Source organism: Aulonocara stuartgranti, assembly GCF_965226115.1.
Source record: "Aulonocara stuartgranti genome assembly, chromosome: 14".
Lineage (NCBI taxonomy): Eukaryota > Metazoa > Chordata > Actinopteri > Cichliformes > Cichlidae > Aulonocara > Aulonocara stuartgranti.
Window position 1 is genome coordinate 29,812,301 of NC_138950.1, and position 25,025 is coordinate 29,837,325.

Genomic DNA, 25,025 nt, shown 5'->3' on the forward strand with positions numbered 1-25,025 from the left:
ATTATAGCTCTATATTTTGCATTTGTTGTCATTCAGGCTTTTGTTATTATGCGATTAAGTCATTGTTCATCATCACTAGCTGGTTCCTTCTCTCGTGTCTAGTTTCCTGTGTTAGTTATTGGTGTCTCTCTGTGAAGTCAGTCTTGTCTTCATGTTAATTTGTATGCCTGTCATGTCTCTGTGTTGTCTATCATGTCTGTTTATGAAAGTCAAGTTTGCTGTTGCTCTCTCGTGCACTCTCTTCCTCTGTCTCTCTCTCTCGTCCCTTGCTCTTTAGCTTTCTCTCTCTGTCTTTCAGCTCTGTCTGCTATGTGCGTGCTTTTGTCTTCCCACATCAAGTTGTGTGTCTTCATGAGTGTTTCTCTCCAGTCCCTGTATCAAGCCTACATGTCTAAGTGTGCTACTTCCTGTTTTACTTTGATAGTCTTCTGCCTCGCCTGTATCATGTTTTTTTCTACGCATACTGTTTTTCCTCACTTGTTTCTTGTGCTTCCTGTTAGCATAGCTTTACATCTGTCTTGTTCTTTCTGGATGTGTCCACTCCTTTGCTTTCCCTTATTTATCCCGTCCATGCTACACAGGCAGTTAAATCTTAATCTGGGCTTGCATGAAAAAATGCATCCTCTAGTTTGTAACTGAAAAGTCCTAAAAATCCACTCTATTAGAAATGTAAAGAACTACATTTATTTCCCCATTATGTGCATTGGTCGCTGTAAGTCAAGAGGTTAAGTGGGTTAGGAAGGTTGGTGGTTCAATCCCTGGCTACTTTTGTCTACATGCCAAATATCCTTGGGCAAGATATTAACCCCAAGTTGCTCTCCGATGCATGTGAATGTGTGTGAATGTTAGATAGAAAGCACTTAAACATAGAAAAAGCACTTCTATGACTGGGTGTGAATAGGTGAATCAAGTATGTTCTATTAAATTCTTTGAGTGCTCTGGGAGAGTAGAAGAATCAGTCTATTCCCCATTTATTCCAGCAAAACATCTCTGAAGGTTACACTCATCATTTGTATATCCATTGAAATAATTTATGAAGGCTTTTCCTAACTTCTTCATAACTACACGTCCACGCTCCCTTTAAGCCAACTTTTTCTTCTTCTGTTCTCTGTCCCTGGCCTGGTTCTGTAAAAAGAAGAGGAAAAAATAACAACATTTAAAATTACCACTGAAATAAAATTGAAATTCTCAAATCTGTTAGGGTGCCTGAATCTACTCCACAGTATGAGAGTGCACGGCACTCAAAGCAAGCAAGCAAAGTTCTGCAACAACAATGATTATAGCAAGGTATTTGTATTCAGTAAATATACCCTCATTTCCTGCTTATTGTGGGCCATAACAGTGAACTTAGTCATTCAATAATACAGTAGGCTATATAAAACAGTGTTATTTATATATGTCTCTGTTAAAAGGTGCATATGGGTGTTCAGGTAGCAAATTAAAATGTCATCCTCTTATTTCCTTTTTCGTATTTCCTACTGCAGAGTTGCTTGTGGCAAACTGGGACTTGAGTTTGTCTGTTTTCAAAGAGAAAGTAGTCCCTTTTGCAACTGAAGGGCAGAACGTTTTGGTGAATGTTCTCTGTTTATAGTTACAATCGCTTTCTTCAGTTTCACTGCTGCTTGGCGAGTAGTTTGTAGACAAGTTGGCATCTTGCATGAAAACCCCTGGAGACAGCAGTAACCTGCTAGTGATCAAAGCAATCGCACAGAGGTTTTCCGTCCAGCATCACACACAGCAGGGACTACTAGCAACTGGCAGTAACCTCCAGCAACCACCTGCCAACCAATGGCCTGAGGTTACCAGGGGGTCTCTAGGCCTGTGTGAATTTCTTAATTACTGCCAACAACCTCCAGTAACCACTCCCCAATTGGTTGGAGAATACACATTTGGTTGTCAGATAATTCCTCAACAGTTTCTATACTTGTGTGACTGGGGCACACGTTGGGACTGTACTGTTCACTTTTACTTTAACCTTAAGCAAAGAAAAGCAAGTTTAACATGACTTAATTAATGAAAAAGCTGTTTTGGTCAACATCCAAAAACTGCAGAGTACTGCAGAGCAAAGCGGTGGATACAATTTTGAATCAGATGGAGCAGGTTGGTGACACTGCTGTGTTTACAGCCAGAGCTGCGACTATATTAAAGAAATCCCCTCATGTCGATGACAAACAGATGCAGTAACTGCTGGAAACTAAGCATTTAAAGCAGATTGACCAGATTATAACAATCAAGCAAAGACTGTGGCGATATCTTTGAACACTCCAACAATACAGACCCACTCTACCATACCTGAGAAACAGATCAGACAGTGTCAAGGTGATGAGATGAAATACTTCTTTTGTGATTTTAATACGTCTAAACGTGTTCGTTGAATTAAGCATGAGGGATATTATGTTTTAAGGTTAGAGAAAGAGACCTCACTGAAACCACAATGGTAAAAAAAACGAATCTACTCACGTCTTCCTCTACAAGCACCACTAACATGCCCAGGGAAAAGGCACTTGACTCTCAGCTACTCCACTTCCATTGTTCTGTGGCAAATGGTACATGACTACTGTAGAAATCCTCAAGTGTGCAAAACTGCATCCCTTTTCCCTCTCTGCTCCCTTCTCCCCGACTGAGGCTCTAAGTGAGACTGAGCTCTTTGTCAAATTATACAGCTGAGAACATGACAACAACATTTCACTTAGCGCACCGACACGAGCGTTTGTGACACTCAGGATCTCTACAGAGAGAAATTCAGTGTGCTGTAATGCAGAGAGCAGAGTACACGGTTTAGGCTCCTTGATGTAGTCGCATAATAGTGTGCTGCGTCTGTCTCGCAAACAGCAGCGATTACAACGGAGGCAACCGAAATACACACAGGTATGACATCAGCGTTGGTGACTTGGTTGTCAGCCATGTACAGCACATCTCTGTACCAGCACACAGCTGGATTAACAATGCCTTGAATGGATTAGTGGGAGTTTGTGTGTGTGTGTGTGTGTGCGTGTTTGTGTGTGTGAAAGTGAGAGAGTCAGACTGAATGATAAAACATGATGGTGACTCCTGTGTCAAGTGGGTATTTGACAAAGCCGGATACCTTAAACAGATACTGATAATACCCCGAGATCATCGTATTTTGGCTCCACTGTTAATGACATCACAAAACCATGCCCTCCACTTGTACACGCAAGCTCACACACAAACACACACACGCACGAACACACACAGCGTGCAAAGCAAATCATATCTTCGTCATCTGACCTAAATCCATTAGCACTAGGAGTCACAACCTCTTCCTCCCATTCCTCTCCCTCAATTTCCTGCTCTTCCACTTCATCCTCTCTCATTTTTTCCCCTTTTGTGGCCCTTTACCTGGCCGAACAGCCGAATTGGACATACAGGTGTTTTACCTGTATGTCCAGTCTTCATGCTACTCAGACTGACACATTTATCAGTTTTTACCATTCTGCAGTGATAAAATTCAGGCACAGAGCTTAATATGTGATGGTAAATATAACTCTCTTGAATATATTTGTCTTTTAAAGCATATGAAAAACCGTTTGTGTGTATGCATGTGTGCTTGCATATGGGTGTACATGACAGGATTGCCAGCTGGGCCATTTATGCTAAACTGCAAGTGTCTCTGCTGCTGTAAATTGCTTTGCATTGCTGTTAATAGCTACTTTTGCCTTTTGCCTGTGAGACCAATATTAAAATCTGCCATGATGTCATTCTTCTGTTGCCCTTTCATCCTCACTGCTGCAATATGTTTCTTGGATTACTGGATTTGAACGTCGCATAGTGCTCTAAGAATGTCAGTAATGAATATAAGGCGTGCAAGCTGCTTGACTATTCAAAATGCTCCTAATTGAAATGCTGAAAAGACGGCTCTGGCTAATCAGCTTAGAGATGTAGTCCACAGCTGACAGATAATAAAGAGGATCTGGGTGCTGAAGAGTCTATTACCACCCCTGTAATGAGAGTTCATATAATATCAGTCGAGGACAATGGAAGAACGGGGAAGTTGGGAGCGAGTGGGAGGCTGGGAGAAGTATAGGATTGCGGGAAGAATGAAGAGGTGGCTCCCATTGTTCAAATTTAAAAGATGTAACTTAGGCGACGAGGAGATATGATCAGGGATCTCAAACTGAGTGCGGGCACATGTCAGCACTAATGACCAATGGACTGAAGGTAAAGAAAATAACTTGCGGACCTCTTTTTTTTGCATGTGACAATGTGAAAAAAGGATAGTGTGGATGAAGTTCTTAAATTTGACCCAGTGTCTGTCAAAAGGCTAAAAGCCATGGCCTCCAGTTTACAGTTCGTTTAAAAAAACCAAAAAGGCAAAACACCAAATGGAACAACTTTTCTCCTTTTCTAGCCTTCAAACCTTTCTAACCTTCTTAACCTTCAAAATAAAACAGGAAGAAGTGCAAAAAGGACAAAGAACAAAGAACTCAGATCAAGCAAAACACACAGAAGGAGCAGGCATGGAAAAGAAAATCTTTGAGCGGTGTCAGAGCAAAGCTGTAAGGATTAAAACAGAAACCATAAATCCCACACAAAGACGATGCTAGTCGCTCAACAAACAGGGTTTTATAAAAACATTTGGGCTCATTGTTTAGCTGCTTGTCCCACAACTTTACTGTTTGGTTCACTTTGAACTTTTTTTAGTACCTGGTCAAGTCAAGATAGTAGACAAGACACGGTTAACAATTTGTTGGTGAGCATTCGGGAGTACTGAGCAGCTAAAAAATTCCCAGATGTTTCCCTCTGGAGTTTTGGACACTACTACAGCAGAGTTAAAAGCAGGTAATTATTGTTGTGTTTTAGCAGGTTGCCAAGAAAATGAATGTGACTGAAAAGAAATGTCAGCTTCCCAAGTGCTTCCAAAGAAGCGATGGGATTTTTTTTCTAATCACACAGTTTTATATCTGGGGATAGCTAAATATAGACACCTTGAAATGCATGCTCACAATGTGTTTTATTTCTATTTGACTTACAGGATAAAATCACCTTACTGATACGGGGTCACATTAACAAGACATTAAAATTTGTCTTGCATCCACCAAGGTCTTCAAGGTCAACATATAAAAAGTACCACATAAAGATTTAAATTATCGTATCGCATTTGAACTCTGACCCCAACAGATCAATCTGAAGGTCAAAGTGATAATTATTCTATGTAAATCAATTTAAAGCTGTTTCTTACTGCCATTGTTTGTGTTGACAACACACTATATAATATATGTGATGTATAACGGGATTCTAAATATAACATTACCGTGGGCCTCTGACTCTTATAGTTTGGATCCATAGCTTGTCACATTTGAGTTCTGACCTCAGTTTTATATTTTACATCTGCTTTTCTTTCACGTTGGCTCCAAAACACGTTATTTGTATGTCTTGAACCTTCCTGAATTCCATTTAAAAAGCACAAAGAAAACAACACGAATGAATACAAAACAGGATACTACTCCGTTAAATATAAATACTACCCAGAGACTGTGCCGCCTTCGTGGAGGTTTGCTCTCTCGGAGTGCTTCTTGTTTTCCATTTATTTTCTTTGTTGTTTTTTTTTCTTAAGATGGTTGCTGTATGTAGGGCTGGGCGATAAGACCCAAAATTCATATCTCGATATTTTTTAGCTGGATGGCGATATACGATATATATCTCGATATTTTTCTTTAAGCCATAAGGTAAGAACAAAAAGAGAGTTCTTAGTCAAAGCTGTGTTCCAGATGTCACACAGGCACTTTTATTAACATACAGCGTAGATGTACATGAAGAAATTACTCAAAAATAAATTATCAGCATTTATTAAATAATAATCCTCCATAAATAAAAGAAAACAATGTTGTTTTTGTGCATAACAAAAAGCTCACAATTATGCAGTCAAAATGTGAACTAAAAGACGCTGAGCATAATAACAAAGACAGATTTCACAGCTGCTCTGTTCCCAAGTTCTACTGTGTGGCTGACAGCCTGGAGTTTGAAATCTGCTTCATAACCGTGTCTCTTAACAGGTGCTTGTACACACACAATACGGTAATATTACGTTGAAGCACAGTACGTATCACTCCGCGAGGCTCCGGACTACGGTAGTCATAATGCTCCGACAATCCATCAAGCGCTGCAGCTCCGTAGCTTACCAAAGTCGAACTAAAACATTTCTTGACAGTTTGCTGAGCGCCGTGTACCACATAAAATCGGTTCGCGGTCAGTAAGCACAACCAGAATTCATACATAAGGCGCACTGTCGTTTTTGGAGAAAATGAAAGGATTTTAGGTCATGCATGTCGTTAGCGCGGTTAGCTCGCTAACACGTTGACGCCATCCAGCCCCACACACGGGGCGATCCGCAGTAACTCGTTAACGGAGATTTGCCGTGTCCATCTTGTCGTTGCCTGCAGGTGAAGCGATGGGGGAGTTGTGTTCAGTGAAGGAGAGGTGAGGCCCAGTAACGTTGCATAGAGACAAAAGTGGATAAAAGAGAGGCAAACTTGCGGCTCCACAAGTATAATTATAACGTAACATATGCTATATCGATATAAACGATATTGTCACATCTTATATCTCGTATGAAAATATACCGATATTTTTTTAAAAACTCGACATATCGCCCAGCCCTAGCTGTATGTATTCTCAACAAGATCTCCGACTGACCTCCTATTGACATTTCTAGTCCAGTGTGGCTAACATGAACTAATGTTATAGGTGAAACTCCATAGAAACTACTATAGGTTTCTTTAATCCCACAGCTATAACATGAAGAGGTTATCATGACAAAGAGTTTGATAGTACAAGCTCTAGTAAGTAACTGTTTATAACTGCTGACTCTTCTGCACTGCACCTTGTTTCTGATCTGCTCTCTTCTGGGGATTTAGGGATACAAGTTGTCAGTCATTCTCTCTCATACATACTCCTTCTGCCCCTCTGACCTCTTCTTTCCACACGTACATGTAATCAAATTTTGTAAAGCCAGTGTTTATGAGACCGACAGAGGTCAGGGCTGCGCAGTATGAGTGGAACGACACGGCTATCAGTCCAAGCAAATCACTGTTGTACCGAAAAAGAGCTGCTACCACAATGTGACTTGAAACTATAACCGAGTCACAATCCCCCCCTACTTCTTACCTTCCAGATGCCACTTCTGAAGAATGTGTTTTGTAATCCTGTTAAAGTTGAAAGTTGAAACACATACCATTTTGAATTAACACTTCATGCCTATTAATTACTGAGAGGCCTGCGTGTGATCAGATGTCCACTTTAAACAAACCTGTCCTTGTACCGTCTCATAGTTGGCATCACACAGTAGCTTCAAGTAACATTGTTGCCACATACTTTTGCCATCTTTGCCCTCAGTGTTCTGCAGCGGTAATGCACATTACCATTCAGAGGTACAATTTGCAGTTTTTAGACTGCATCTTGGGGAAAAAGGAAAAATAATGTTTTAAGTAGTGGGTTTTATACTTTTGTAGGTGCAAAGGTGGACACATTGCCCTCTCATCCTCAGAGGAAAGCACACATGAGTCATCGTTGAACATCTTGTATAAAGAGGAACAAAGTGTCAGACTCACCACAAAAATAAACTGTGGGTCGAGATATTTGGATGGATTAATGTATTAGTATTTCCAATAATCAACGTGAGCTGTCTTTGCTCTGCCCTGCATACTTTCCTCTCTCCTTGTGTGAAGCGGGCAGATGCCAGCCACAGGACTGGGAGAAAGAGGGCACTGCTCATTAACGCCAGCAGCACAGAGATTAATCATCACACCTTTAAGTATCTGCGAACGGCGGGATATAAACTGTGAGTTGGGTTCAGAGGGTAGCGGCAATTTGATAGGAACTTAATGTTAAATAGGCCATGACAAAGTCAGTGAAACCATGTCTGTAACTTTGACAAGGTTACTGAATGCTGTGAATATTTTACTGTGTGCTGAAACCTGAGTTGGTACTTGGATGGGAAACCTGGAATCTTAAAGCACACGCTCTTTCTATTGCACAGACATCTTTTTCTATGAGGGAATTTGCACTCTTTAGTGAGGTTTGTTCTGATCAGGTGTTGCACTCCTATGTTGAGGCATGTTGCGTGTGCAAAGTGGGGGGGACACCCGAGGTCAAGCCCTATGGTTCGGGCAGTGGCTAGTGTCAGGTGACTAATTTAGAACGTGTTGTGTCAGAGTAATAGGAGCTGAGAGGAAACCCCTGATACATATCAAACACACACACACAGACTACTCGCCTCTCTGACTCACTGGCTAACTGAATGTTTACTGGCATTGAAAACTTGACAATTTGCCTCAGTGGAGCAATTGTAAGCAAATCATCGTGTAGTTGTAAGTAAATGAAGAAACAATATTTGAGAAAATAGTGGAGAGCGAAGGGGCTCTGTTAGGACAGGCAGCAGATGGAGAGGAAATCTGGTGAGTTCGGAGATGTATGTGTGGGGGGAGCTGCAAGGGGGTATCGGGGGTTGGGGTGGGGTTAAAAGTTTTTTCTGGGATTGACAGAGGGAGATAGGCAAGGAGCATAAAAAGAGGGAGAGAGGAAAGAGGAAGAGCAGCTGTCCTTAGATATCAGTCTCAGAGGGCTCAATCACGGGACATCTTTTTAACTTTCTTAACCTTGGCATTTGGACGTCAAGAGCAGTGCAAAGATATGAAGACAGCTTCCTAAAATAAAATAGTGGTGGAGAATGTCCTCCATCATCTGCCTTATTCTAAGTGAATACCTCAGTGAAGTGTATGGATATGAAATTCACACGCGAGATTAAGATTCTAAGTTTTAGAAATGCTGCTTGGTCTTGCGCTGCAGACACTTAGGGGGTTTCATATCCCAGGGGACCCATTAAAAACTGATTACTGTGTAATTTAAGAAATACAAAGCTGGCCAGAGGGAGATGAGCCCGTTTTTTATATTGATTGACCTTTTGGAAATGAGAAGGTTTTTGTGTGCCAGAAGCAGAGGCCTTGAGCCAGGAAAGCATTATGATCCATACTCCTACCACCTGGAGTGGTTGTCATAATCACGGGTGCCACGGTGAGGAATCGGCTGCAGTACGTATTGATTTCTGCTCTCGATTGTAGTTTTGGCACACAGGGTGAGGACTACATCACCACGCTGTAGCACTGTAGCCCCAGTGGCACACGTGGAAAAGACCTGTGGCCTATTCATCTTCTCCTGACTCAGTGTAGTGCTTTGGTTTCTTGTCCTTGCCAACCTCCGTCTGGCTGTGTTTCAGCTTGTCCTAATATTGTGTTATATATGTGAGGAAGATTGATATCTAATGCGCACAAATAGCTCGCCGCCCCATCGATTATGAGTCTATTTGTTTTTGTGGTATGATTTAGGCCATGTTGTCGTGTTCATGCATTATGCAGAAAGATATTGCACTCTTCGCTGTGGGAGAAAAGCGATAAATGTCCTGCTATCATTCTGCAGTTGCTGGGTTCTTGCTGATGGAGAACATTGCTTTCTAATTATTATTATTGTTATTTTTTTTTTTAAATCTGGAGAGATGGCATGTTACAGTGTCATTATCAAAGCCAGATATATAGATGAAATATTCTGTTTTAAACCAAGCAGCACAACCCCCTTTTTGAATATCAATGAGAATAACTGAATATTGAGGTAAGGTCTTTTTTATGTACTCATCTGCTTGGCTGTCATAGCTGAACTCATCCCCTACAGAAGAACTCATTACTCAGCATGGCAGCTTTCTTGTTTCAGTTTTTGTTAAGGTGAAGGCCACTGGAATAATATTTTATTTACACCTCTGTGAATTATTTAGTGGAAGTGTTTCTAGATGGAGCTAGCTAGCTAACTGTCTACTGTCTATGAATGCTTCAGTTAGTCTAATGATCCGCTCTTTCCCTCATGTGCTGGTGTGTGCCTGCAGGCCACACCGTAGCTAGCTACTCATCAGTGTGAGGATTCTTTCTCAGCAAAAAGTTGCTGCTTTAGCTGGCACAGAGCAATGAGATTCGGCCTCCCAATCCTCTCGCCGATGTTCCAGATTCGTCTCCCCCAGGTGTGCAAACGCAGTGTATGTGCAACCGCACGTGTGTGCATGCACTTGCACATTGGGCGCTTGTGTTTGTGCCTTTACCCTCGTGTGTCCTGCTGTCTTTCTTTGCAAATCTGCTTCCTTCTTTCTTTTTTTGCAGAGTAATCCCTCCCTGCATTTTCTTTAATCTTACCAACCCTTCCCCTGGTTCATTCTACTGCTGTTTGCTGCTGCCTTTTTATCCCACCTCATGTCTTTTTTCTCACTCCCACCATCCCTTTGCTTCTATTTTATCCACTCCTACATGTGTGCTTTGAAGTGACCACATGGTGAACCTTATCAAAAGGAGCTCCATAAGGGCCCCTCAGCTTTTTCCCAAAGGTGTTTTCTTGAGTGTTTTTTTTGCGTGTGCATGTGTATGTGTGTACGTGCTTGTGAACAATATTCAACTCTTCTTGTCTCTGTATGTCTCTGTCAGGGAGTCTAACCTGTCAGGACTGACAGGACGTTCAAACAATATCCGCTTCAGATATGTGACTCTAGGCTACAGCAGTGTTGCAGATTGAGAGGAAATGAAGTTTTTTTGCAGTGTAGGATGGGAATCAGCGGAACGCTTTTGAAGCTAAACTGTTAGATGTATAGTTTCCCTTTTTACTTTCTCTCTTGTAGTTGGGAGAGTTGAACTATCCGAATTGGACTTAGGGCCAGCTACAACTGGGTCTCCAAAAACAGCAGTTATCGGTGCAAGCGCCTTCTTTCCTCCAACATGCACACTAACGCACACGCATACACACCAGCCCTTCTAATTCTCTTCTCTCCAAGCCTTCAAGATTCCCTTCTTACTTCCTCTGATCTTCTGAACATCAATCCCTCATTCCTCAAAGCAAAAACGAGGGGAAGGGAGACGACAAAAATGAGATGACAGATTACCTACTATATATAGAGCCAGTCCTATGCAGCTTCCCTTATTCATCTTCTCCCTGCAGCCTCAAGACATCGGATACACCTTTTGGGTTGTGACTGCCAATGCAAATAGACTGTCTCTCCCCATTTACAGAGCTCTTGAAATTCAATGGCCTGAGCAGCGTGATTTTCGTAAATGGTGCCGGACCTCGTGGTGAGAGTGTGCTAGCAGGAGAATGAACACGCTGACAGATTCACATTCACTCTGACAGCTGGGATTGTTTCTGTAATGGCAAATCCCAGTTTTGAAATATATAAATGGAAAACAAAATTATGGATTAGTGTTTAGTCATATTTCCCTGCTGGGACAATAGTTGTGCTCGAGGATGTTTGCTAATCTTAGTGACTCTGTATCACGATTATATATGACTATAGAAAGAGTGGCCCACAGTGCATTATCTGCTGTTCAGTACTGTCCAATCATTCCTATAAACTGTCATGTGGCAGATTTACGATTTTCTGTGGGCCATATTGTAAAGCATGGATTATAACTACAGTGATAATCTCACAGTCTTCCTTTTTGTTTCGTCATTCTCAGCGTTTTGTGCTTTCTCTGCTATCTTCTATCCAGGATTTAGTTATTACACTAAATAGTATTAGAAAAACTGCATTTGATCTTTTTCTTATTGCATCCATTCCAGCATAATTTTTTTTATTCATTGGTGTTCACATGCTTGAACTACAAGCTTGGCTAGTTTTTAACTGTCATAATCAGTTTTGACAGAGGTAGAGAAAAATCTGACAAACTTAATTAATGTAATGATTCAGGTTTCCGTTTTGTTAAATGTTGCCTTACATGATCTTTAAGGGTTACTGAGCATGTGTGGAGTTTTTTTTGTTTTTTGTTTTTTTAATATGTCATCCGCTAAAAAGGAAAAAAGTGTCTATGTGCTCAGCTCAAATAGTTCACTGAAGCATGCTTATTTGATATCCTAATTCATTGGTAGTGATTGTCTTAACTCCATTCAGTACTGGAAATTGAAGATTTTTTTAGTTAATGCAGACTGACATATTAAAACATCCTTATTGTATAATAGCATTTTTTAGTATTTGATACACTTAATGTAAAAAAGTTGGCTTTATATTAAAAATGCAAACAAACAAATGGAAACAAAGAGGCTTCTTTGGGTTTTCTAAATGCAATCTTTATTTCAGTGATACCAAAGACATTACGGTGTGACAGTAACCACTCAGACATTTGCATACAAACCTCAATGTATATTCTTTCATTTGAAAAACACACCTCATCTTTCCTGCACTCTGTCTTCGTCTTTCACACATTCATCTTCTGTTGTCCTCATCACCATATCATCAGCATATTGCCGCGTTGTTCCTCTACTTCTGTCAGTGTATCACTCTTATCTTATCACTCTTCCTTCACAACACCTTTACTTTAATCTTCATAGGAGAGAGGCGAGGAGCAGGAATGAGAGAAGGAAAGGGGTAAAGATGCAAAATCTCTCTTGGGATATCATTTATTTTATTGCTTATGTTTACATTGTACCAATAAGGTCTTGCTCTACATCAGTCAAACCTGTCTACCTTGTTAGGCATGAATAAAGATTATATTTCCAGTTGGACTGGAGCCTTCTCTCTTCTACTTCTCGTGTCTTTGCCAGTAGATTTTTTTGTTGTTGCTTTTTTTAGTTTAAATGCAAAAATATGTGCCAGTAAGGGTGGAAAGAGACAAATTGGTGCCATGAAGCTATTCGTTTTCGTGCTGAGAGGAGAAGGAGAGCTCTGTTAGCCTAGCTGACATTCCACTTAATTTGATTCATTACTGCGTGGTGACGCTATTGTTGCCACATGCAGGGAACTGGGCCAGTTGTAGGGCTTTGAACTATCCTGATGGAGAATGGGTCAACTAACACTATATTATAAAATATGAGTCAAACCGAAGTGGTGCAGCTTTTTCCAGGCCACAGACGGAATTGCAAATTGCCTTTACTAGAATATTTGTGAACAAATTGTAAAAGGAAATTGGGAAATGTTATCAGCGATTCAGTTCAACAAGAATGAAACCAAACAGGTTCATAAAAGTTGAACTCGGCCCACAGTAGAGAGTCGTGTTGTGATGTGCAGTTCATTGGTTTGGCAGTCAGACTTTATGTGGCGCCCCTTTAAAACAGCTTGGGTTGTATCCTGAAGCGTTACATTTTAAAGGACAGGTCTTATTTTATTGTTGAAAATGTGAAATAAATGCATTTTTAAAGGTTTTTTAAGGGCTAGTCATTTTCCAAAGCAGCTTTTTATGCAGCTGTTGCTTAGATAGAAATCGAGTTGTTGGGAAGCATTTTCAGCGATGGATTCATACACGTGATGCCCTAGTCAAGTATTTCAGCTAGCAGAGTATTGGAGTATGTATTTAACCCTTTTTTGTGTCTAAAGTAGACATATGAGGCGTGAGATTTGGCCACACAGACAACGCTATTTTTGATAAATGGTTATGATGTGATACTAAAATTTCTTACATTCTTTGAAGTAATTTGAAAACAGTTATGGGGACTTTTCGGATTTCCAGTTTTACATGTCAGACAATATGTTCAATGGGAGATGTCAGAGCAGTGCTGTGATATTACTGACGTATGAATGGACTCAGATGGAGAGCAAAGCACAATCTGTCTGTGTGACTTGCTGTTGTACAGTATGACTCATGCAGTATGCATACAGTACGGACAACTGGCCGCTGAGTAGTTCTGCCTGATACAAGTTGTTCGCTCGTACTGTTTGTAGTTCATACATAAGGAGTGATTAATCATTCATGTAAATGTGAAATACTGTGTATATTGAGAAACACTCTTAGATGTAGTATAGATGTGATGTGCTCAGAATAGTGTTTCTTTTAATATGTAACAGGAAAAATGAAATCTATCCACATTCTTACTGTAAATGTCCTGGAGACGCGTGCTATTTTGTATACTTTGCAACTCTCTAGTTATTCAGTGAGCTGTAGGGAGTGGCTCCTTACTGGGAGCAACACATCACAGGGGTTCCCGTAGCCACAGATATGTGTGATTTTATCCATGTAAAATAAACATAACGTGGATCGTATTAGCATACCGAACATGAAGCTGCTCTTGGCTCTTTCTGATATCAGAAAAAAACATGCATTTAAATGAGAAATTATTCCAATTGTTACCCTGAGCAGATGGAAATTATTACTGTCCTCATGGACTACTTACAGTACATGCAACAACAGTAATTGTTAATATCTATATATCTAGATTCCCTGTCTGCATTAATTCTTACTGACAAATGTTTTAAGGGGCTATATAAAGATCGGGGCTTTGTTTTTTTCAAAGCAATTCATTTTTTACCATCAACATCTGAAAGACTTTGTATTTCATTAATGATGCTTTTTTTCCTTAATGAATTCTGCACAATGGGAAGCTCCTAGTCAAAAGACAGAGCATCAATTAAAACAAAGAGATATTTGCATTTGACCTCCAGCGGTTCTGCTCAAAAACTGAGTTGGGTAAAAATGTATCCAGTGTGATCTATTTATTTTCAACCCTTCAAAAGCACTACCACTTGATGTTGAGATATTAAGGCGGAAAACCTGCCCAGAGCCTCTGGATGGATCTAAAACCTACTTTAACTTGGAGAAAGGTCTTTTTGATTGGCGTGCAAAGACTATATTCATTCATCACGCCTCGCTTTCACACACCGCCACAAGTGATTTTAAACCAAGCCATCCACCAACTTCATCTCCCAAGCCCCAGCTTTCCTCTGCTATAAATCATCATCTAGCCACAGGCTGCTGGGCGCTGAGCAAGGTGACACTCCACCCTGCTACACCACCACCTGAAGTGGGAAGTAGAGGAGAGAGAGAGAAAGAGAAAAAAAGGGAGGGAAGGAGAAAAAGGGGGAGGGCCATAGGTTGAGAACAGGGGTGCAAGATAAGGAGCAAGACGGAGAAAGAGAGAGCGAGTATCTTGCTAGGCTGTCGCAGTGGGAGAGAAATCTTTGATGTCAACTCTATTAGTGTTTGGCGTGTACAGACACAGCTCAGACTTGAGTGAAACCCACGGTGCTTCATAGTACCTCCAAAAAGTCAATCCTGGCTGGTAATTCAGACACCATACCGCTTAGAAATGTGCCGTTACTAGGCAGCTTAGAGTGCAGCGCAAAACATTAGACACATAGAGATTTAGATTCTTAGTCATCACGCAGTGCCATTCGAAAAGGCATCTCGCTGATCCTAAATTAACTCTTCAGCATGGCATTCATGAAGAACTGTCTTCAGTGACAAGATGAGTTCTGCAACAGATGGTACGTCTGCCACAGAGAACTCATCCCAACCTACTACCACTCATACCTGCCAAGTGTCTTGAAAAACTGTGTAGAAGTGAAACTAACAGAATATATATGAAAGGTGGTCCCACCAAAACCTACTGCATTATACACCTTTATAGCTTTTATAGCATTAGTGCTGAAAATGTCCTCAGGTCAGTTTTAGTGTTTTAGCCTTTTCAACATGGAGAGCAAATAGTTCATTTTAACTCAATTAATCGATGCATGTGAGTTTTAGTTTCCAGGGTTTTTGACAGGCTGTGAAACACTGTGATGTTTTTTATAGTCAGTCTATATTTGCAAAGTTACTAGAAATAGTTTAAACACATAGTTTTGGTAAGTTTCGATGAGACAAATGATGATTCATGTCTGTATACCAGCGTTAGCTTGGAATTAGTTTAGCTTAGACTAAACTTTTTTTGTATAGCACATTAAAACACATTTAAAATAGCTTCCCAGTTAAGGAAAAGCTATTAGGGTTGGGGATTTAATTAAAAAATGATTCAAAATCTTGCCCTCTTAGTGAATCAGGGGCACCAACAGGGCAAGATTTGTATTTGCGACTGAGTTTTGGTCCAGTCAACACCACATACAGAATGAAGACTTTGGAAAAGTGCCACAAGCCTGGCAAAAACTGAACGATGAGATTAATGTCAAACTGTTCTGTTATGTGTTTTCACAATCCTGAACACACCAGTGATTTCTTTCTGATCTACTTCATGTTTTACATTTGAATGAGAATGAAAAGGTGAGAAAAAGCGTGGCGTGTCTGTGTGTATAACCTACTGTATTGGCACTCAAGCAGTGTGATGAGCACATCAGTTACACAGGAGGCCTGTGGATTTAACTATGAGCCACTGGAGCGTGAAGACTGCACTGTATGTGCTTGTGTGCGTTGTGTCTGCGCAGGTTTATCCTTTTACTGCAGCACGTCTTCGATTAGATTATGGGTTTGTAAATGAGGAGGTTTATTCTTCAAGACATTCACTTATGAGTAGCAGCTCTTTATTTGTCTCTACCACAACAATGCCACTGATTTATACTGCCTTCATTAATTAGCTCTTAAATGTAATGAGCTCATCCAAGTGGGGACAGGAGGTTATGGCAGCAGCTGAAAAGTGAGTTTCTCACCTAACCTCAACCGCATTTCATGCAAAATGGTAAAGACAGAAAATCAAATCTAATTATAGCAATCATCAACTGAGGTTCATTGATCCATGTGTGTTTGGAGTCGGGAAAGCACTGCTGCCACCATGTTCGGTAATCAGTCTGGCCTCAATTGCTTCACATTCAAACGCAGATGTAGCCATGTTTTGTGTCGCCACTGAAATGAAGCAGGCAGGCTGGGTATAATGGTAGGAGATTGACCCAGCATGCACACTGAAAGAGGGTCAATACCACCACAGTTTTATTTCCCAGTTTATGATAGAGAAGCAGAGTTGAAGGGAAGTTAGCTATTTGTCAGCCCTCAATGGTAACGATGCCGCCCTTGCAGTGTAATGAGAGGCACAGCGGGGCGGAGAATGGAGAGGCAACGCGGGTTGCTCCTCCAGTTGCTTGTTTCATATATGGTGATAATGGCTGGTGGATGCCGCAGGACTGAGGTTTGTCAGCTGTTTTGTAATATTTATAGTCTCCGTAGCTAGATCAACAAGATTGTCAATATGTTTTCTTCTTACAAATAACAAAAGAGGCCACTTACTCAGTAGATATAGACAGGTATGGATTACATGGAGTTCCCACAAACACAAAAGCACCATAATAGGAACACCCTTATTAGAGATTCTACTCCTCAATATCTTGAAGGGTTGTTGCTTACTTACTTTCTTAAATCAATTTACTTAAAGTTGGATACTCAGTGAAATAGTAGTATTATTATTGGTTTTTTAATTTTAACTATGCGATAACTCTTGCAACGTTAGCTGGGCAGTTTTTTAATTTTAGCCATATTAATGGCTGAAGCTGGTGCCGTGATTAGTTCCCTGAGGGGGGAGAAATTAAAGTAGCTCCTCTGAGGAAGTTCGACCACAAGCTTCTGTAAATCAAATGCAAATGCCTCTGTGCTGATTGATAAGGTTCTTTTTTTTCTTTTTCTTTTTTCGATCAAGGGAGGAAAGAAAGAGAGCCACGGCTCTGCCGCAACACCTCTCTGACACAGACTAACGCAGACACACAGACGGCATGTGAGCAGTGATTTCCTCATGTCAGCTACAGATGGCTTGAGCCATCCTACATTAATGGAGACGCTGGGAGAGGAAAAAGCCAAAAAAAAAAGTGTTTGACACAAAATAAAATGACACAAAACTCCAGATTTTAGTTGATTGTTGTTCTTCTATAAACACATTATGAAAAGTGCTGGACGGGGTTAATTTATGTCGAAATGTGTGTGTATGAATGTGTCCGCTGGTACGAATAGTACTGGAGATTGACATGAATGCAGGGGTCTGTTGTGCTTGTTTGCCTGCCTGTTCTGCATCACCTCGTACACCAGTTTGTTCTCACACATCACTTAACAAGGACTAGTGGAATTACAACCAAGTCCTTATTTGCCCTCCACTGTAACTGACTTGGTAATAAAACACAAAATAGGTCCAGGGCTGCATTACAGGCTTTCCATAGCACGTTTTCTCACTCACAGAACCTCAGTTAGATGCAAAAAGAGAACTTTGCTGCAGTGTGGCCATGTTACCTAACACACGCACACATACACACAAAGACATAAACACACACAGTTGTCTCTCTGGCTTCAGGCAGTTCTTCTGCTTGGTTTGCAGTGCTTGTCCTCTTGTTGGCGAAATGGCTCTGGGTAACCTCTCTAGTTCACACTATCATAGCATCACTTAACTATCCCCCTGGTTAGACTGACATCCTCTGTTGTTCAGTTGTAAGACTGCTTGAATTTGGCTCCTTGTAACCTTATTTGGACTAAATAACAATAACGTATTCGACACATATAGCTTTACAGATCTGTTTCCAGTACGTGAACACACTGGATGATTATTCTCACATTTACTTTGTTTTTTTCATCAAGTGGATCACACTTACTTTATAACTGTGAACCGCTCAGGCTAATAACGAGTATTTTTTAATATCTAATAAAAGGCCCGATGATGAAGCTTAATAATTTCCGCAGAGTCTGCATCTCGGCGTTGTGCTGAATATTCTCGGCTTTATATTGAATCCATATATCCTGAGCGCAGGCGTAATACCCAGTGGTAGAATTAGAAGTTCACACTTAAGCTGCAAGTTGTCATCACTTCTTGTCTGCTCGTGGTTTTAGTCCCAAAGCTATCAGATGCTTACTGGGCTCCCAACACAGCAGAGTTGGAAAGTACATTACAGGAAGTAAAACAGTGGAAGCTGAAGCGTAGTGTAAATTATTATAAAGAACCAACTTCAAAGGGTAGGTCTCACATGTTAGATTGTCAATGGAGTGAAATAGGTTGAGAGAAATCATTTCAGCTTGTTCATGGATGTTACTGTTGTTATTTTTGCTCTCTTTTTTGCCTGTAGCCTGGAGAGCTGTAGCAGGGACTTCAAACCCACTGTATGCAGTATACAGTATTTCATGGGTTGGTGGAAGCAGAGTCGGCTGTGGGCTTCTTGTCTTCAGTAATTTGTGAACTAATCAGGCATGTCCGTAATAGAGTTTTAAATTTAGAAGAGGTCTTCTCCTGAATATGTAAGATCTGTTTTGCACAATTTTACTTTGGCAAAACATAGTACCACAACACAGTACCTGGAATGGTGTTGTGTGAAAACTTAGTCTTTGTGAGATTTTCTTACTTTACATTTTCATGTCTATTACAAAATGAAACCTCTGGAAAATATACAGTGTTGTGCCGCTGAAGTTAGAAATAGGGGAATAATCTCACTGACCAGCTTTGAATGTTTTTTTTTGGCTCTGATAAAACATTAACAAAGAGGTCTTGTTTAGTTGTTCCGGCTCTTTGTTGGAGTCTTTCCTCTGAGTTTGCAGCGTCAGGGTGAGCAGCAGAATGTATGAGTTAATGCAAGGCACAAAACAGCACAACTGCCATTAATTACAATGAAACATGATCGATGAGGATCTAAGGCAGAGAACACCGTCTACATTTCTTTCCTTCAGTCAGGCGGGCTGTGACACAGAGTTTAACACTTACAGTTTCAATAGCAATTTGCTTCACAGCAGCTGTGAAAAAGCTCAGGTCGAGTCCAGAGCTCGATCACAGCAATCAGGATATAATATAAAAGACTTTTTCCTGAAGGTAAATGATTGTTTTTTACTGTAATGACGCGTTTTTAACGTCAGAGATTTTTCCATTTCAGACTCTCACAGCAGGCTTTTTGCAGGAGTGACATTTTTGTACCAATAGTTGTGTTCCCATAACTACATGAAGGCAGGAATGTGATCTGTTTCCTCATTAAAGAAACTAGGAAAATTCATCTGGAGGTGAAACCAAAGCTAAATTTGTCACGGTCCTGTGTCGGTAACTCAGTGTTGAGTTTCTTGTGTCTCAGAGTTTTTGTATTAGTTCTCTTTGTTGCCCCAGTTTATTGTATAGTCTAGTGCCTTAGTTTGGCTTTCTTGTATTCTGTTTAGTTCTGAGTATTTAGTAGCTGCCCTCTGTGTCTCTTTGTTGCTGTTCTCTGTGTTTCTTAGTTGCTCTGTCTCCCCTAGTCAAGTCTGCGTCTGTGCTACTTCCTGTTTTACTTTGAAGGTCTGTGTCTCACGTGAATGTATTCTACTTTGCTTCCTTGTCTCGTCAGTTCTGATTTCTCCCAGCTGTGCTCTCCTTCTGTGTCTCATTCCCCTCGTTACTTCCCAGTGTATTTAAACCCTGTGTTTCTCTGAGTCAGTGTCGTGTCGTCGCTCATGCTGTGTGGAGCTCTCTGTGTCTCTAGTTTGTGATTTTCCAGTTTAGTTTAGTTTGCTTTTGTATGCTTTTCCCGGCCAGCAAATAAAGCTGTGGTTTTGAGTTCATTAGTGATGGGCAGATGAAGCCCCATGAAGCACTGAAGCTTTTCATCCAATTGGTTCACCCCAACGCGAAGCTTCATGAAGCTTCATTTGCTCTAGCAGGACACCTACTGGACGTAAAAATAATAGCTGGCATGAATTTGAAGAGTGTGGCATTTTGCACACAGCCTGTAAATGTCAACAACAAAAGGAGTGTGTAAAACACGTATATTGTAGTGATGGCAGTATACTGTGTATATTTATACTGGCAGTATGGGAAATGATTATTTGGAAATGCTTGAAATGGAAATGATCATTTACTGTGAGGTGAGGTGTGGTTGGGGTGTGGACAGTAGTTGTGCTTTTGTAACGTTGAGGTATGGACAGCTACACACTGAGGCTTTGAGCCTCAGTCCTGCCTGTTCACATTTTATTCTGTAAAAACTAAATTTTCACTGCTTTTACATCCTTTTTAGTGGGGAGAACATAGCTGGGATTTAATGATTTAACAAATCTTTTGAATCCTTTGTCCTCCACAATGCTAAATGGCTGGGAGTCCTCAATCACCATGCTGACCAGGTCTTCATCTATTTGAGATTGTTCTCCTGAGGAAAGACAATAAAGACAAAGCACAAATATAAATATCACATACGTAACTTATAACAGTTGTATAATATTGTTATATCATTTAGTAACATTACTGCATGCTATATTATCATTGCATTTGATGGCTCACCTGGTCTTGCTCCACAATCGGTGTTCCTCTTATTCTCATGCAAAGCTCTGTAGTGCCTAAGCATGGATGAGGTGTTGTTGTTATATCCCAGCTCCCTGGCACATAGCAAACACTTCACCTTGTACAAAAGTCAAGACAGCTCAACATAAATTGTATTGCACCACCAGTATTATGAAAATACATCTTCTGTAGAAATTTACATACCTTGTTGGGAGGAATAAAATCAAAATGTTCCCACACAGGGGAGGACATCCTCCTCTTCTTAGCTGGCTCCATTCTCTCCTGACTTTCTCTCCTCACTCTCATAAACCTCCAAACGGTCTCCAAACTCTCTCTAACCGCAACTCTCCATCAAACACCCACATTTTGAATGAAGTCTGAGGGGTTTATATCGCTGTCATATCTCGCGGCAAAGTTCGAACCACTTCATGAACCAGTCACGTGGTACAGCCGGGCAGCGAGGCTTCGGACGTCATCATTTTCAGCTCCTCCCATAAATGAAGCCCCCTCCATTACTCGACACACGCTCCGAAGCCTCGATACAGAACGTCCCATCACTAGAGTTCATCCCTCGAGTCTGAGAGTCCTGCATTTTGAGTCCTCATCTCCTGCCTGCCACACAGCACATCCTGACAAAATTTATTTCACCTTAACCTGTAATTCCACACGACTTTTCAGTCTTATCAGATACACAGTTAGTGTAGTGGTACAGTATGGTTAATGATTTGTTTGGGGTATTATTGTGTTATATTACTTAAATGATGGCCATTTCTTTCTTCATCCAGATTATTATTAAGTTGAATTGATAATATTATACTTTATTTGTTGATCATCAACATTTTCTTTTCTCTTGCCTGTATTTGACATTTTGGTATTGAGGTTATCGAAATATACTAGAAAGAAATTAAATTGATTTACTCGAAAAAGCTAAAATTTTAATTGTATTACTGACTACATTTTGAATCAGGATAGTAATAATGAAGTGCCCCGCAGGGACATCTACCCTGGCAGACTCCAGACTCCACAAGCCCTCTCACACTGGACACTCTCACACTGGACACTCTCACCCCTCCCATCTGGAAAAGACTACAGGTCACTCATGTCAAAAACAAACAGTCTCAATAACAGCTTCTACCCACAGTCTTCCCTTCACCACCTCATTGAAGCACTGATGATCCAGCCCCACTTTTAGCTGTACAGAGTAGGTCTCTATACACTCCACTGTATGAGGGGCCGTACAAGCCAAAATTCATTATTTCACTCTCACACACAGACATTCTTCTTTCACACACATATACTTTCACTCTCACGTGCATATATTTTCACTCTCACATACATATATTCTTCTGTCAGACACACATATTGTCACTCTCAGATACACATATTCTTCTTTCACATACATATACTTTCACTCTCACATAGTTTTATTTTAATTTTTATATTTAGATATTTTTATTCTCATGTTTACACATATTTAACACACACATTGCAATATTGTGCTCTCTTATACATGTATTTTAATGTACATATTTACAAATTTTCACTCTAACATACATGCATTTTCATTTATGCATTCCTACATTTTGCTCTCATTTACATGCATTCAATATGCATTTAATCTCACAAATAATATATGTATGTAAGAAGAGAATGCATACATGTCTGAAGAAAATATATGTATGCAAGAAAGAGTATGAAAGAGTATTGTGGAAACGGAAGGAGTTTAATGGAAACGGAAGGCTGGGTCTCTGTACCGCTGTGATTGGCTGAGAAGCACGCGCGGGTCACTTTCAAGTGTCTGACAGTGTGGAGGGGGGAGAAGAAACTCAATCATCTCCTGAAACGGTCACATCTTTGTCCTCGTCACTTGATCGAGATGGGACGGGCTCAACTGCACCCAGTGTTACCCACAGCGCGGTGGAAAGTGAGATGAGGGAACTTTTTAGACCAGCTCAGAATAGTGGCACAAAAATAATGCCACAAAAGACTGCCCCACTCCAGTCAAAATCCATGTAGCTACTTGGCTCGTTGAAGCTACCCGGGTGTTAGCTGGTCACACATATGTGTATGTGTGTATATATTTCTCTCCATATTTCTCCATTGTTTATATATATATATATTGTGTCGCTAAATTGAATAGCTTCTAAACTATTTTTCCTTGTGCAACAGTGATAATACAAATGATATTGTCTTACCTTAATTGTGTAGGACTATGTATTTACCACTTGTAACTACTTGAACCCAGACTCTTCCCAATGTTTATAGAACCACAAGTAAAAGCTGGGGTATACATTTTAAAGCCTCAGTATTTAGCATTTTGGCTAGTGCAATGCTGTTTTTGAGGGTTTTGTTTGTTTTTTAACCAGAAATGACCATATCCTACCAACCACACTCAAGAAGGCTAGTTTGGATTGCAAACTGAATTCACATATCTGCAAATTAATTCTAAGAAACAGATTAGAATAACGTGACGCACAGAATTGTTAGATTAAAAAAGTTATTCGCATATCAAGTAATTATCATCAAACATGCTTTAAATGCACCACAAACACTGTCAAGTGGTTCCGTGTGGTCTATGTAGCTGAGTTAGAGCCTAGCAGACAACTAGCAAAGCCACTGTCAGCACACCTGTAACAAACCAGCACATCTGTAAGATCTGTAAACCTTAATGCACTGTAACCAGGTGAGTTATAAACAAATAAATATAAAAACATGAGCTCAGGATTCACCCACTTTTTCATTTATCCCCTGCCATAATGTACTTACATAATATTGTGCAATCATAAAAAATGAAAGTCCCAATGAATGTCGTGGCTGTCAGCTGACGGTGACTCTTCCTGGTGACATGGTGGTTTTTCCCCTTTCCTGCTGGATGTCCTGTGGCCAGTGCGGCTTTACAGGTTGTAACCTAACCCAGCTGTTCACTGGCTCTGTGGTAGTCCACGTGGGTTTGTGTACAGTGTGTGTGTTTATGTGTGTGTGCAGACCTGGCTGGGCAGCCTTCTGCTCTGTCCTTCTCTCGTGCACAGTGTGATGTTGAGTCCATGGTGGGTTTTCCACCTCACTAACCCGTTCACATCACACCTGACCACTTCTTTGCAGCCACCTCATGTCTTACCTACTAGGGCAGGGCAATGTGGCCAAAAATATTTATTACGATATATATGAGAAAATTTGCGATAACGATATAACTGACGATATACTTCATGCAAGACAAAATACTTTACAACTCCACAACTTTATTAGTGCAAAAAACCCCCATCAATTCATTTTCACTTAAACGAGCAGCTGTTTTTTATGTGCATTAAAGCTATATAAAAATTTAAGTCCAAATGCAAATTCCTTGCTGACAGTTTAACCAAAAGGCATTTCCAATATATAATATCCACAAAAGTTAAAAAGAGGTGCTTTGCAACATGAAACTGCAGTGTGCCAAATAAATAAGTCAAATACATATTTTTCATAAGATGCACCGGATTTTAAGGCGCATTAATTGAAACAAAACAGTCAGATAAGTCTAACTTTACTGCACTCATTCTTCTTGCTTCCTCCACTTCTGTACTATTGATTCATTAATACTGAATTCTCTCGCAGCTGCTCTATTCCCATGGATTATAAGGTGGACTGTTGATTTGTGAGAAACTTAAAGGCTTTTAAGGGCGCCTTATAGTCCGAAAAACACAACGAAAACAAAGGCACTGAGCATGTGCATTTTATCCATATTCTATCACGATATTTCATTTTCTTATCATTGCCTAACGTTGCACTGGTATTGTGAATGGTATAATATGGCCCAACCCTATTACGGTACCTACCACCCACTGACTCCTCAAAACAATCACAGAGTGTTTATCCATTCTGCTTTCATCCTGCTTCCTTTCATACTTGTCCTCTCTATAGTGGAAGACGTTTGTAAAAAGTGTGTGTGTGAGTGTAATATAAAGCTGAGCATGTGAGTCAAGAGATATTGAAGTGAAAGCTGCGTTAAGAGCTAGGGGCATAGAGTTTGAAAAATGTGGGATTTACCACACAGAAAAAATAATGCTATTGAGTTGCAACTGAGTTGCATCATGGGAAGTGTTGAATCCAGAGGTTTT

General features: G+C 40.4%; 1 protein-coding gene across 1 annotated transcript in view; it reads left to right on the forward strand.

Moving 5' to 3' along the window:
- Positions 1 to 25,025, forward strand: part of igsf11 (immunoglobulin superfamily member 11) — a 122,844-nt gene that overhangs the window by 39,794 nt on the left and 58,025 nt on the right. The gene's annotated exons all lie outside the window — the stretch shown is intronic.